The sequence below is a fragment of the Camelus ferus genome, chromosome 7 (genome assembly GCF_009834535.1).
Source record: "Camelus ferus isolate YT-003-E chromosome 7, BCGSAC_Cfer_1.0, whole genome shotgun sequence".
Taxonomy (NCBI): Eukaryota; Metazoa; Chordata; class Mammalia; order Artiodactyla; family Camelidae; genus Camelus; species Camelus ferus.
Window position 1 is genome coordinate 29014357 of NC_045702.1, and position 16336 is coordinate 29030692.

The 16336-nt window shown below is 36.7% G+C and overlaps 1 protein-coding gene across 5 annotated transcripts in view; it reads right to left on the reverse strand.

Annotated features, from left to right (window-relative positions):
• Positions 1 to 1139: 1139 nt before the first annotated feature.
• Positions 1140 to 16336, reverse strand: part of CFTR (CF transmembrane conductance regulator) — a 168450-nt gene continuing 153253 nt past the window's right edge. For 4 of the 5 annotated variants that reach the window (XM_032483623.1, XM_032483624.1, XM_006177490.3 and 1 more), the window contains one exon: positions 14708 to 15689. The gene's annotated coding sequence lies outside the window, so the exon portion shown is untranslated. Of the gene's footprint in view, positions 1231 to 14707; positions 15690 to 16336 lie in introns of those variants that run through there. The other variant, XM_032483621.1, reaches the window with a different exon arrangement.

Below are 16336 nucleotides of genomic sequence, written 5' to 3' on the forward strand. Positions count from 1 at the left end.
GTCAGAACAACTGAAACCCACAGGAGTCAGTAATAAGCTGGAGGGCACCTTCCATGACAGGAAGGTGAGGAACTCTGTGGACCTGCTCCCCAGTGGAACAACAATTACTGCTCAAATTATCAAACAACCATTTAAAGTTTCTGGAAATTGTCCTAATAGCATACAGCAAATGAAGAAACATTTATTCAAGAAAACATAGTAAGTCTTAGTAGAAATAGCAAAAGCCCATAGCAATTCAGCCATAACCTGCTCCCATTTTCCTTCCCTAGTTTGTTATGATTGAAGCTCTACTCTGGGATATTATGGCCAAGAGGGTGGGGAGGGGTTCCCTTTCCCCTAGTCCACAGTCTAGGACTACAGTATCTCCTTGGAGGTGCAGGCCAATGGCGTTTTGCATTCCCCCAGCTTGCAATTCTGTGTCACAGAGGCTAAATGCCAGATGAGTGCAATGGAGAGGTCAGGGCCCCTCCTCAGCAGTCATCCGAGACCTGATTGCAGGGCAGAGACTCATCCCAGGTATGGCAGCCAAGAACACTTGGGCTCTGATTGCCCTCATGCTAGCTCATTCACAGAATGGAACTTCTACACTGGGAGAGGCAGACCTGGAAGGATAGAGTGTACTACCGCAACTCAATACCTTGCTATAAATCTGGGGTGTCCTCCAAGAGAAGTAGGAAACTGTATTTGCCCCCAATCCTGGAGCAGTGATTCAGAGATTTTGCCCATATGGAGACACATCATCGGAACAGAGAACTCTCCCCAAAGGAAGTGACTTTGTCTGGAACAGAGTGTAGGGCAAGCCTGAAGGCGCTCTCAGAAACCAGGGAGATTCAGGTGGGAAGCAACTGAGAGCAGGCTGGTAGCTATTTTATACATAGTATATTCAATATCTCGTAGTAACCTATAATGAAAAAGAATGAGAAAACGAATACATGCATGTATATGCATGACTGGGATAGTATGCTGTGCACTAGAAATTGACACATTGTAACTGACTATACTTCAATTTTAATAAAAAGAGCTGGCTGGTGGTGCCACAAGAACAAGCTGAACGATTAGGCCAGTGAGTTCACCAGAGAGGACCAGGGGAAAAGACAGCTAAGAAGAAGTAAAATAAAGCAAAGTTACCTAAATGTGTCTCCAGCGGGCAGCATAATCACACAGAGAGGCATTACTCCAAATGACTTTAAAGCACAGTAATTTGCCTGCATCTCTCTGGTGGAATATACCCTAAAGATGAAGGAAAAGAAGGAAAATGAAATTAAATATTTTTCAATAACTATAATATGGGTGTAGTGTAGTGTTGTGCTGTTATTTTGAAGTGGTGAGCAAGTGAATAATTACATACAATCCTATTTGTTACCACTGTTAGTGTTGAGAGCTGGGCTTCTTGGCAGAGGGAAAAGAATATACAGATAGAAGATAGACAAAGGTAAATAAAAACCCTGTAGTCTCAAATTTGGATTGGAAGTAATAGTGTGACCTTTTGACATATTTTCTTTATAGTAGATGTAGAAATAGGTAGCAATATAGACATAAAAATAAACATAGTAGATGCATTTCTTTGCTTGGTTAAAAACCACTATATAGTTTATCTATATCTGTTTCTTTGCTTAATGCACTGAAAAGACCAATCCAGTGACCTATTCAATTGCAAGGAGCAACTCTAGTGACCAGTTTGGTCTTCACATACCATTTCCCACTGAAAGGAACGAGGGGTACTTAGAGAAGTGGTAAATTCCATCTCTGCAAGTAAGCTTAGAATATGTACAAGTAAGCTGAGGATGTCTTATTCCAAAATTCAAAGAAATTATCAAAACATATTGGGGTATTTCAGAGGAACTCAGGAGCCAACTAGAAGCCTTGGGATCTAATGCCAGTTAATAGGAATTATGGGAGACAGAAACTTGTTAAACAACTCTATGGAGATGAAAATGGCAAAATCCAGACTGGTAGAAACTGCAAAGGATAAACAATCCAGTTTCTTCAACCAGTAAATTGCATGGGAAAAAAAAAAAAAAAAAAGGGAAAAGAAAAGAAAAGGGAGGGAAAATCTATAAGAGACTTAAGAGATCTGTGAACCAATCACAATATGTGAATCTTAATTTGATCTTGATTTCAACAAACCATAGGCAGCCCTTGCTTTATATTGTTCAGAGATGAACAGATTTCTATTGCCAGTTTAGTTAAATAATACCAGTCCCCCAGCAACATGGTTCAAATCTCAATTACCACAGTAGATTAACTATGAATAATTGCTAATTGCATAAAATGCAAATGTCACTACTTGGTCTTCAGTCCACAAATCACTATACAGTCATCCCTCAGTATCCACGGGGGATCGGTTCCAGACCCCCCAGGGACACCAAAGTAAAGGATGTTCAAGTCCCTTATATAAAATGGCTCAGTACAATGAACATAGTCGGTCCTCTGTATCCACGGGTTTTGCAACATGTTCGGGGACCAATCATGTCACTTCCTTCAAAGTCTGTTGGTGGTTGGTCATTGTGCAACTATTATTCAGGACACTCAAAAACAGTAAAGTGTGTGGAGTGTGTGGTTGTGTAGCCTCTTGGTCTCTCAATGATAAACCTGCATGCCATTTTACAGAAACAGAAAATTGAAGGAAGAAATTGATCAACGAAGATGGAAATGCAGCAAAGAGACAAAAAATGATATCGCTAGAAGTGAAATTCACACAGAATGTAAATGGAGTTATGAAAGAAACAGCCGACTATGGGGATGTTGACCCTGCAGCCATTTAAAAGACTCTAGATCTGCAGCCAGAGGAAATCAGTGAAGGCAAACAGCAACACAAATGGGGAAAGTGGTTGTGGCAAAGAGATAAAGACACAAAGACGTCCCAGAGGAAGTGATATCAGCAAAAATCTTTATGTTAAACAAACTCTTGGAGGTATTTCACAACATTGGAGGCACTAAGGATAAAATGTTGGAAGCAGATCCAAAGTTAGAAAGAAGTATGAGAACTTGCGAAGACATACAAGATATGCTGCCTTCATATTGTAAGTTACACGACCGGAAGAAGATGAGCGAGCCCTGCTCAAACTATTCTTGATAGGTATTTTATAAAGAAATAAAACACTTTAACACTTGATGTTTCTAATGTTTTAAATGTATTACAGTGTACTAAATAAATATTAGTTTTACTAGATTTTTTTTAATTTTCTTACCCATTTATAACCAAAGTAGGAGAGTTTTTAACGTTTAATTGTTTAATATTTGTAAATATCATAGAACAATAATAATTTTTACCATTAATATGTAAATTATTTTTGTACAGTCACTTTACAGTCCTACATTACTATGCAAAGTGAGGACTACCTGTATTTGAGAAAAAAAATGAGACGATATCTGTACATTGAGTGGATGGTTGAGGGTACTAAGGACTTTTTCTTTTTAGTTGTTGCAATGGCATGGTGGATGTGTTTTTAAAAAAGATGACAGAGGAAGTCTTTACCTTTTAGAGATACATACAGTTAAGGTTATATGATATCTAGAATTTGCTGAAAATAATGTAGGAGGGTAGTGCAAGGCAGTATAGATGAAATAAAATTGGCCAGGAGTTGGTACCTACTGAAGCTCAGTGACAGGGATGTGAAGTTTATTATATGTTTACTTTTGTATACATTTGAAATCTCCAGTAAGTTTTAAAAATGCTAATTGATCAGAAAAAAATGTAAAAATATCATCATCCAATCTTTAATTGCAATGTTTAATTTTACTTTATGGCTCCCTGGCCACAGATGAGCCAGGCAACAAAGCCAGGTTCAAGCACAAACGCCTGGTGTGGGCTCTCAAGTAGGAAGGAAGCTAAGTCTGTTCAAGGACACTCGAGTTCCTGCTTTGCCTTCACAGGACACTGGAGCATCCGACCTAAATGGGAGATAAGAGGGAATAAAAATAAAGATTTCTTCCTCACAGGAGGATTGTCTATGATTACACATTTGTTTACACAACTTTTCCTTTAACCCCTGGTGAAGAGGCAGGGGGAAGAGAGAGAGTTGTTTTGAAAGTTGTCTTGTTTTTAGAAGCTTATAGGGCTCTTTCAAAAACAATGGTTGAGCCATCAACTGTGGCCAAAGACTCTTTTTTGACCACTTAATCCAATTTAATTTCCAGCTTTATTGGGATACAATTGACAAGTAGCACTGCGTAAATTTAAGGTGTACAATGTGTTGATGATTAACCACCTGCAGCATTAGCTAACACCTCCATCATATCACCTGGTTGCCTTTTCTCTTTTGTGGGTGAGAATACATAACACTCACTCTCTTAGCAACTTTCAAGTATGTAACACAATATTCATTAACTATAACGACCATGCTGACATTAGATCCCCCGAATTTATTCATCTTGTGACTGGATATTTGTATCCTTTGACTAACATCTCCCCATTCCTTCCAGCCCCTGGCCATTGGTAACCACCAATCTACTCCCTGTATTGATTTATTTTACTAAAACAGAGAAAGCCTTTTTCTTTATATTACAATTTTTTTTTGTAAATTACAACTTTAATTTCATAGAAGTTAATTGCAAAGTAGATTTCTGCTATTTATTTTTAGCATCTGTGCCAACACTTGTCAATCCAAATATAATTCAGTCTTAGTTCCCTTTATCTGTGCATCTGTCATTGCTGTTAAAGATCATTCATTCTATTACTCTGTAAGTGTCAAAGGTGAAGGAGGAAGAACATAGCTAAAGAGTTGTTTATAGATGAAAATTGTTCAGGCTAATTTTCAATATTCACAGTGGCTTCAGGAGAAAATATCTCTGGAGATTCATTTAAGTTGTTGGGTGAGTCTGTGCTCATTTCAGTAACTGGCATATATGTTTTTTGGAAAAGAATCAGTTATCCTAACAATAGAACCAAATCTCTAAAAGGGAGCAGTACTTGAGAGAGTCCGTACTTTTGGTACAGATTTCATACTTTGATGAATGGAAGATATAAATTGTGTCAATGTTTGATCCAAGTAACCATTTAGCATCATTGCTGCATGAATTCATTTTGCTACATGAAATTAAAGGCCAGCATTAGCATATTCACTTAAAAATTTCTGACCACCTTTCCCAATGCACTGTATCATTTTACAGTTGGAGAAACTGAGTTGTTAAAAAGCAAATGAATGTTCCCACCACAGTGAAATAAGGATAAACCCTGAACTTCTGCCAGGAAGTCTCCCTTCTCTGAAAAAGTACATGGATACTGATTCCCCAGCTTCCTGTCAACTGACAGAAAGTGACTCAGGTCTCTGGCTTTACAGATAGGGAACAGCTAATAATTCACAGCCTATTGATTTGGAGTTCTCATGTCCCATGCCTTTGCCTTGAATTTATGAGTTTCTCTCACTGTATCTCTTAATAGCAAGTTGTGATTATCTGCACCTGCTTTAACAGGTCAAACAGGTTTTTATACTGAGCTTTTTAAACCTCATTCTAAATTGTCTTCCACACAGTATTTGAGGTTCTTTCTTTAGCAAACTACTAAGATATTTACATTGGGGGTTTTTATTAGCCTTTCACTCTAATACACTGTAATTTCCCAACCCTGGAAGGTCCCCAGTAACTGGAAGGAAATGTACTTGTTTCAAACTTCAGCTTTTTTTTATTCTTATAATGAGGAAGAACAAAGTGAAAAGGCTGAGAAATAAATGAAAAAAGTATGAGTCAGATGCAAGTGCGTGTAGACTGAGACAAAACCCAAAACTCCAGCTTTAAATAGAGAGAACAAGTAGAGAAAAGTGGGAAGTCTGTGGCCAAAATAATTTATTTTAAAAAATGAAAAAGAAGAGGGAAGAAAATCTGGTATGAGGAAAAGCCAGGGGTGAGGATAAGCAGTGGTGCCTTAGATGAACAACATTGACTTTCCCTTTCTTGTTTCAGTGCTTTTCTTCTTAGAACGGATTTTTAGAATTAGGCTTCTTTTGTCACACTGAGTTTGCATTTGACTCCTTCTACCTTTGCAAAGTTTTGTTTGTTTGGTTTGTTTTCATTCAAAATGAACTGGACTTCAGATCCAGTATGTAAGGAAGTTAGAAGTCACCACGCTAGCCTAACAATATGTAAAAAGTTGAGCAAACTGAAAAATAAACAACTCTTCTTAGATCTCTCAGAGAAGTCAGTCACGGGGCAAACTGCTGCCCTCTCCCGCAAGCTGGAGACAGACAGGCGGATACAAAAATCACGGCTGACCTGGGTAGAAACAACCAAGCAGAAACCTCCTCAGGAACCAGTATAATTGGTAAGTTTCTAGACACTTCAGTGTGGATCAGCCTGAGAGATGAAAACTCCAAAGGGACTCAGTCATCAGGGGAGAGGGACTCACACTTTCATGAGTTTTTAACTCCAGGAGCTCTAACACGTTCTCACAGTAAAAATGGGTGAAAATTCCCTTCTGATTCCAGCAGGAGGAGAAGAAAGGAAACCATTTTGAGAAATACCAGAGCATTCTGTTTTTCTTAACAAGGCCTAACCTCAGGAAAAGCTGTTTTAGCAGAGCCTAACCTACCTGGGGAAAGGAAACGTCCAACTCCAACCCATTCTACCATCCTGCTCCACTTAAGAGGGGGAAAAGTTCTGAGAAGCACTGGCGAGGTTCACAGTCCAGCGGCACAGGTAAGACCTAATCAGAGGACTACAGAACACTCACCTCCCCCAACACCTTACTACTACATAACTAAGGGCCTGTTTAACACAGCTCCTTTTTCCTAGTGCATCATGCCTGGCTTTCAAACAAACAAACAAAAAACCACAAAGCATACAAAAAGGTAAGAAACACAGTTTAAAGAGATTGAACAAGTATTAGAACTAGAGTCAGACAGGCCAGGAATTATCAGGTCAGGAATGCATAAAAACTATGATTAATATCCTAAGGGGTCTAATAGAAAAAGTAGACAAGCTACCAGTACAGAGAGATGGAAACTCTAACAAAGTATTAAAAAGAAATGCAGAGATCAAAAACAATATAACAGAAATGAAGAATACCTTTGATGGGCTCACTAGTAGACTAAATATGGCTGCAGAAAGAATCACTGAGCTTCAGGATATGACAATAGAAACCTCCCACCTAAAAAGCACAAAAAAAAAAAAAAAGCCTAAATATCCACAAATTGTGGGAAAACTACATAATGTGTAATATACCTGTAATAGGAATATCAGAAGAAGAAGAAAGAGAGAAAGAAACAAAAGAAATGTTTGAAGCAAAGTCACTGAGAATTATTCTCCCAAATGAATGTCAGATACCAACCCACAGATCTAGGAAGCTCAATAAACACCAAGCAGGACAAATACCCCCCAAAAATCCATACATAGGCTTTATATTTAAACTGCAGAAAATCAAACATAAAGAAAAAAATCAAAACAAGAGAGGCAAAAAAACACCTTACTTATAAGAAGAAAGGATAAAAACTATATCTGACTACTCCTCAGAAACCATGCAAGCAAGAAGAATAGAGTGAAATATTTAAAGTAATGAGAGATAAACCCACCAATCTAGAATTCAGTATTCTGAAAAACTATCCTATTAAAAAAGGGAGAAATATAGTCAGAAACAAAAACAGAGGGAATTTATTGCCAGTAGACCTACCTTGAAAGAAATGTTAGGAGTTTTTCAACAAGAAAGAAAATTATATAGGTGAGAAACTTAGATCTACAGGAAAAAAAAGAAGAGCATCAGAGAATAAGTAAGTGAAGGTAAAATAAAATAAAATAAATACCTTTATTTTTCTTATTTGTTAATCTAAAAGATTACAGCTTATTCAATAAATAACAGCAACAACATATTTGATTACATATAGCATGCATATTAAATATGCTTACATGTAAATAAGATTAATGACACAAGAAACAGGAGTGAGGTATTAGGAATGTTTTGTTATCATAAGGTACTTGTACTACCCCTGCAATGCTGTAGTGTTATTTAAAGGGGATTCAGATTAGTTGTAAAAGTATATTGCCAATTCTATGGCAACCATGAAAAAAAGTTTGGAAAAAAAAGTATAATTGACATGCTAAGAAGGGAGAAACATGGAATCATATAATGCTCAATAAAAGGTACAAAAGGAGAAAAAGTGATGAAGACAAAGACAGGAACAAAGAACAAGGGTGGCAAATAGAAAACACTAACCAGTATAGTAGATATTAATTGAACTACGTCAATAATCCTTTAAATGTTAATGGTCTAAACACTAATCAAAAGACAGAGATTGTCAGAGTGAATCAAAAAATAAGAACCAACTATATGTTATCTGCCAGAAACTCATTTTAAATATAAAGACATAAATAGATTAAAAATAGAAGTATAGAGTACATTATACCATGCTAATATTAATCAAAAGAAAGTGGGAGTACTATTAATTTCAGCCAGGGCCAACTTCAGAGCAAAGAAAATTTTAGAGATAAAGAAGGACATTACATAATTATAAAGAGGCCAATACTCCAAGAAGCCGTTACGATTCTTAATGTGGATGTCCCTAACAACAGAAGTACATGTACACATATTTACTACATGAAGCAAAAACAGGCAGAACTGCAGGGAGATACTGCAATAGATAGATCCACCCTTATAGTTGGAGACTCTAATACCTCTCTAATCAAAAATGACAGATTCAGCAGGCAGGAAATCAGCAAGGACATAGCTGAATTCAACAGCACATTAAGCAACTGAGTATGTGACATCTATGGACTTCACCCAACAACAGCAAAATACACACTTTTCTCAAACTTGCATGGAACATTCACCGAGATACATCACATTCTGGGCCATAAAACACCTCAACAAATTTAAAAGAATAGAAATCACATAATGTCTGCTCTCAGAGCACAGTGCAATTAAACAAGAAATCAATGACAGATAGCTGGAAAATCTAAGACCTCGATATTAAACATTACATTTCTAAATAACATGAGTCAAAGAAGAAATTGCAACACAAATTAAAAAAATATTATGAACTAAATGGACACAGAAAACAACTTATCAAAATTAGCGGCATGCAGCAAAGGTAGTGCTTAGATGGAAATCCATAGCACTGAGTGGATATTAGGAAAAAAGAAAGATCTAAACTCAATTATCTAAGCTTCTACCTTAGAAATGAAAAAAAGAGTATATTAAATCCAAATTAGGTGAAAGAAAAGAAATAATAAAAATTTAAGCAGTCATTAATGAAATTTAAAATAGGAGGTCAATAGAGAAAATAAACAAAATTAAAACCTTATTCTTTGAAAAGATCAATAAAATAGATAAGCCTCTAACTAGGCTAAGAAAATAAAAGATATAAATTACTAATATCAGAAATGAAAGAGGGAGAATCACCACTGATCCCATGGATATTAAAAGGATAATATGAAAAACTCTATTCCCATACATTTGATAACCTAGATGAGATGGACCCATTCCTTGAAAGACACAATCTGCTAAAACTAAGACAAAAAGAAGCAGATAATTTGAATAGATCTTTTAAAGAAATTGAAACAATAATTAATAACTTTCTGAAACAGAAAGTACCAGGCCCACATGGGTTCACTGGTGAATTCCACCATTTAAGGAAAAATTCTACCAGTTTCTGCAACCTCTTTCAAAAAATAGACACAGAAGAGATACTCTCTAACTCATTCTTTGAATCCAGCATTACCCTAATACTAAAACTGACAAAGGCATTACAAGAAAACAAAAGACCAACTTCTCCCATGAACGTAGATGCAAAATGCTCAACAAAATATTATCAAGTCAAATCCAATAATGTATAAGAATAATTATACACCACGACCAAGTGGGATTTATCCTGGTTATACCAGGCTGGGTTTAGAATTTGAAAATCAGTTCATGTGATTCATCACAATGACAGGCTAAGTAAGAAAAATCACATGATCATATCAATACACACAGAAAAAGCATTTGACAAAATGCAACACCAATTTCTGATAAAAATTCTCAGCAAAGTAATCTACAAAAACCCTCCAGTTAACATACTTAATGGTGAGAAATTTGAAGCTTTCCCACTAAAATCAAGAACAAGGCAAGGATGCACCATCTCACCACTGCTCTCAGCGTCCTACTGGAAATTTTACCAATTCAACAAGAAGCGAAAATAAAAGGCATATGAATTGTGAAGGAAATTGTTTTTGCTTATACATAACATAATCATATATGTAGAAAATCCAAAAGAATTTAAAAACAAAAAACCTTAATGCAAATAAGTGATTTTAAAAAGGTTGCAAGATACAAGGCAACTATTAAAAAAGCAATCACTTTCCTATTTCCAGTCATAAACAAGTGTAATTTGAAACTAAAAACACATTTACATTAGCATCCTCCCCAAAATGAAATACTTAGGTATAAATCTAACAAAATATACACAAGACCTACATGAGGAAAACTATAAAATTCTGATGAATGAAATAAAAAAGAACTAAATAAATAGATTATTTCATGTTCATGGGCAGGAAGACTCAATATTGTCAAGATATTGGTTCTTCCCAAGTTGCCCTATAGATTCAGCACAATCCCCATCAAAACCCCAACAGGTTATTTCCTAGATATCCACAAACTGATCTAAAAGTTTATATGGAGAGAATAAAGACTCAGAGTCCCAACTCAATAATGAAGGGGAAGAAAAAAGTCCAAGAACTGAACAACTCAACTTCAAGATCTCTTACAAAACTTTAAGAGACTATAGTATTGGCAAAAAAATATACAATTAGTTCAATGGAAAATATTAGTGAGTCCAGAAAAAGACCCACATAAGTATAGTAAACTTATCCATGACAATGAGGAAAAGCAATACAATGGAGAAAAGATAGTCTTTTCAACAAATAATGCTGAAACACCTGGATATCATCGTGCCAAAAATTTATCTAGATACTGACCTTACACTTTTCACAAAAACTGACTCAAAATGGATCATAGACCTAAATATAAAATACAGAACTATAAAACTTGTAGAAGATAATATAGAAAACCTAGATGAACTTGGGCATGGCAATAATTTTTTATATACAACACCAAAGGCACGATTCATGAGAAAAAAAATTGATAAGCTGGATTTCATTAAACTTAAAACTTCTACTCTGCAAAAGACAATGTCAACAGAATAAAACAAGCCACAGACTAGGAGAAAATATTTGCCAATGACACAAATCCGATAAAGGACTGTTATCCAAAACATACAAAGAATTCTTAAAAGTCACCGTTCAGAAAATGAACAACCCAATCCAAAAAAAGTGCAAAAGACCTGAACAGAGGTCCCACCATAGAAGATATACAGCTGGCAAATCAGCATATGAAAAATGTAAAACATAATCTGTCATCAGGGAAATACAAATTAACACAGCAATGAGATGCCACTACACACCAATTAGAATGATCAAATTACCAAACACTGACAATACCAAATGCTAGTGAGGATTCAGAGAAGTAAGAATTCTCATTCATTGCTGGTGGGAATGCAAAATGGTAGAGGGTTTGAAGATTTCTTACAAAATTAAACCTATTCTTACCACAAAATCCTTGGTATTTACCCAAAGGAGATGAAAACTTATGTCCACATCAGAAGTTGCACAGAAATGTTTATTCATAATTACCAAAAGTTGGACACAACAAAGATGTCCTTCAGTAGGTTAATGGATAAATAAATGGTGGTACATCCAGACAATGGAATATTATTCTGTACTAAAATGATATATCAAGCCATGTAAAGACAGTTTTCACATCGTAAGGAGGAAACAAATGCAAGTTACTAAGTAAAAGAGGTCAACCTGAAAAGGCTACCTACTGTATGATTCCAACTACATGACATTCCAAAAAAGACAAAACCATGGAAACAGTAGAAAGATCAGTGGTTCCAGGGGTTAGGAAAGAAGAAGGGATGAATAAGGGTTCACCAAGAATGAGACTAAATGTAAACATTGGGTTTGAGGTGCCAATGTTGTGTTGATCATAACAAATGTACCACTCTGGTGTGAATGGTGACAGTGGAGGAGGCTACAAGACCGAGGGTAGGGGTAGAGGAACTCTCTGTACTTGCTGCTCAGTTTTTCTGAGAACTTAAAACTGCCCTAAAAAATGAAGTTTATTAATTTAAAAATTGAACTAGAATAACTAGAACAGAGCATGCTCTGAGACTGCCCCCTTGGGGTCACATGTGAAAATAAACCTCTCCAAATAAGAAAAGACTGAGTTGGAGGACTTGGCACTCAGTAGGGGCCTACTGTTCATCTACCACACACTGGCACCTGCAACTTTCATGAAGAAATTCTGTAAGGAAGAAAAGGAGTCCAAAGAAACCTCATCAATTAAAAAGAGGATTTGGACAAAGAAAGCCACCCAGGTTCCAGTGTAGAAATATCATTTCCCTTGAGGAGATTTGCTTACTTATCAAGATGATGACATAAAGAGCTACTTCCCTTTGCATAAGCTTTCAATTATATAAATGGACCTTTGTGGAATAACTGTCTTTTTCTTTTTGTTCTATAAACCCCCATTTTAAAACAAACAAAAAGCTCAAAAGTGTCCTCATTCATGAAAGTGGGGACACAAATAAATATTTATACACCCAAGTTCAAAAAGCATCATCCAATATAGTCAAAAGGTGGAAGCAACCTAAGTGTCCATTGATGAATATATAAGCAAAATATCATATATATGTACATACAGTGGAATAGCATTCAGCCTTAAAAAGAAAACTCCGACATATGCTGGAACATGATGAATCTCAAAGACATTATCAAGTGAAGTAAGTTTAAAAAGCAAATAAGTAAATAAATGGAATTCTTAATCTTTAAGTTAAAGGAGAAACAAACATTTTACAAGTTTAGCCCAATGAATCCCAACCTGATTTACATAGCCCTCTTAAGCCAATCACAAAGGGACAAATACTATATGATTCCAACTCATGTGAGGTACTCAGAGTAGTAAAGTTCATAGAGACAGCAGGTAGAAGGTAGTTGCCAGGTGCTGAGGGAAAGGAGAAATAGGGAGTTTTTGTTTAATGACCACAGTTTTGCAAGATGAAAAAGTTCTGTGGGTGGATGGTGATGATGATTGTACAACAATGTGATGTACTTAATGCCACTGAACCATATGTATATTTAGAAATGGTTAAAATAGGAAATTTTATGTTATGTGTATTTTACCACAATTTTAAAAAATAAATACTTTTTTAGAGTATCTTAATTCATGTAATATTCTCAAGAAGCTATATCTAAAGGAAACATTCATGTTTTGTGGCCCATGATACTTAGAGACTAAAAGAAAAAAAATCAATGAGACACAAGTAATGAACACATCTGAAAACAACTGAGTTTCACACAAATAAATGAATTTTATTGACACATGGTATTTTCTTACAGTAATAAATAGAATGCAGTCTTAAGAGTTAGTTTGGTATTGAGAAGGCAGTGTGTCTGTGAGAGGAGTGGTCAGATTTTATGGTACCATTTTCATTAGAATTGCATCTAAAAGGGAACCAGGTGCTGGCCAGGAATCACAGGTGTGCACAGTATCTGTGTGAGCCCTAATGCTTCTCTCCACGCCATCAACATAGTTCAGAGACCTGGGACAATATCCCCCAAGGTTGTCCCCTCCCCCTCAGTTTTAACATAATATATCATAAAAATAGCTAGTGCCATAAAAAGTCAACATTTCAAATACAAAAATTATTTTATACAAATATAATTCACAATATAATTATTTTAAAAATATAGCCACTTATGTATGAGTTTGAAACATCATTAAAATAAATAATATTCCCTAGAGAAAATTTCATTTGCATCACAAAATTATAAAACAGAAGCACATAAAACTAATTCATGATTTACTGTTCTTCAGCATGTGTCCATTCTCTCTTCCACTCAGTACATACAGTATGAAGAGCACGACACCACGCCTCTCTCTTGATACTTACATCTTTGGAGTTCATGTACGTCTTCCTGGAACCCCCCCAGTCTATCTGCCTACACGCTCTCTACCGGGAGCTTCTGTGGTAATAAGAAGGGCTTTCCTGCACCAATCTGCATTAAAGTATTTTTCTAGACATCCTTCAGTTCAGAGGTCTTATGAGCTTGTTACTTTCTGGAAGCAGGCATGCTCACTTCCAAATCAAGGGTGCTATATCCTTGCTCCCTAGATGGAACTGTAACAGCCCATTTCCCAGATAATGAATATTTTCTAATTATCTCATTTATTTGGATGTGGGTACTGCTGAATGGTATTAACCCTGATTTCCAGGATCAGGAAGTTCTCTCAACTGATTGATACTCAGATGTTGCTTGGTGGATATATTAAGGGCTGTCTTATGACTCTCACAGCATTCTACTACTTGTTTGGAAATGGGACAGTGTGTGAACAGACAATATAGCTGCGTTTTTAAATGTTGTGGAGAGAGTGGAGGAAAAGGTATATAAAAATATATATACCATGAAAGTCTCCAGTTATCATTATTTAATTGTATTGAGGCAGGAAGCCCCATAAAAAGATTGGCAGGACCCCCAAGCAGGGCCACTACTCTCCTGCCAGCACCATCTGGTTCCCTGGCCCAGAGGCTCTATCTCACTTTTTCCCTCTGAAACAGCTTACTTACCCTTAAAATTCTATTGGTTCCCTGAGCTCACTTCTGATTGGTTATTTCCTTCACTTCTGATTGGTTATTACCTCACTTCTGATTGGTCCATTTCCCTAACTTCTGATTGGTCCATTTGTAGTACTTCATTTGCATGGAGCTCACTCCTGATTGGTTATTTCTCTCACTCCTGATTGGTCCATTCCCCTCACTCCTGATTGGTTATTTCTCTCACTCCTGATTGGTCTATTTCTACAAAGCTTGTCCCTAGTTGGTCAACTTCCGTTATACTTTATTTGCATATGATGTTGCAAAGTGTAAAACTGGCAGCCTATAAAAGGCCTGTGTAAACCTACAGGTGGGGTCTAGAGCTTGGAGTGTTAACTCCTGTGGGCCTGCTGGTGTAATAAACCTGAGTTCTCCAACTCTCCGAGTGCTGGTTGGTCTCTTGCCCAGATCCACGTTGCTGTCACAACTGAGCTGTAACACCGAGCTACAACACTGAGCTGTAATGCATTTTTCTACAACATTTCCTTGAAGTATGATTACAGTTCTTCTCCAATAATACAAAGAAACAAGTTTCACTAACAATAAGTTGAAAAGTTAAGCTGGCTGATGTTGACAGCCACTTTTCCAATTCCTATGAAAGGGAAAACTTTTTAGGAAAAGCTGGCTTGCAAATGCAAGTGGTAAATCTTCCAGGATTTGAAGTACCTTTCACAATTTGACCATTGCCAGGATGTCATTTATCCAGACTCATATGCACGTCCTTCATTCCACTTACCAAAATTTTTCTTTTCTTTTCTTTTCTTTTTTTTTTTTTTTTTTGGTTTAAAAAAAAAATTATCCATCCTTGCTTTCTGAGACAGAAATGCGTGTCTCCTCCACCTCCATGTGCGAACGTCCCAGGCAAACATTTGATCTGCTCGCTAAAGTTCCATCTCTTGCACCTCTTCTTCTGTCTCCTCCTTCAGAACAGCAATCTGGGACCAGAACCTCTTCCATTGGGGGAGGAGCCTCAGGCAGTTGGAGGGGCTGATGGCCTGCCTGAAGAGGCTCTTCTCGCTCAGCAGCCTCTGGATGGAGTTGTGCTGTCGCACTTTGGTTCTCCTCTATTACCTAGGGAAATGGCCTATAGATCTCGGGCAAGAGGGCAGGGTGGACCAAAGCAAGGTTAAGGAAGGCGCATGCTCAGAGGAAGAGGGAAGCCAAAAAGAACACACCACATCCAGATGCTTGTCGTCTGACCACTCTGGAACATCTCATTTCACAGCTGAGTCCTCTTGCTGTATGGAACGTCTACCATTTTGAAATTAGCTGTCATTTTCTACTTATACTTAGCAGCTGGGAGTTGGTTCTTTTTTTTTTTCTAGTTTTAAAAAAATTTTTAAATTAGTATAGTACTGAACAATGTGATTCTTCAGAGAACTTCAGAGGAACTAAGGGAGCTTTGAAAACAAGAATTATTCATGTTTGATCCCTTATATATTATCTTTAAAATGAGTGGAAGTCTACAGCACTATCAAAAGTTGAACCTCCTCAACAGGATTTGAAGCTTAACAAATCCAAATTGATCAGGATATGCCTGACTTCAGTGAGTCTCCTTCATAAGTTCAAGTTGAATCTGACCCCAGCCTGGCAAGAGGTAGTGAGTTGGCCCCCTACTTTGTCACTTGAAGCTTAGTAATAATAATGATAATCGCAGTCCTTCAGTGAGGAAAGCATTTACCTCCAGGAGCCTCAAAAGCCTCAACAGAAATGATGCC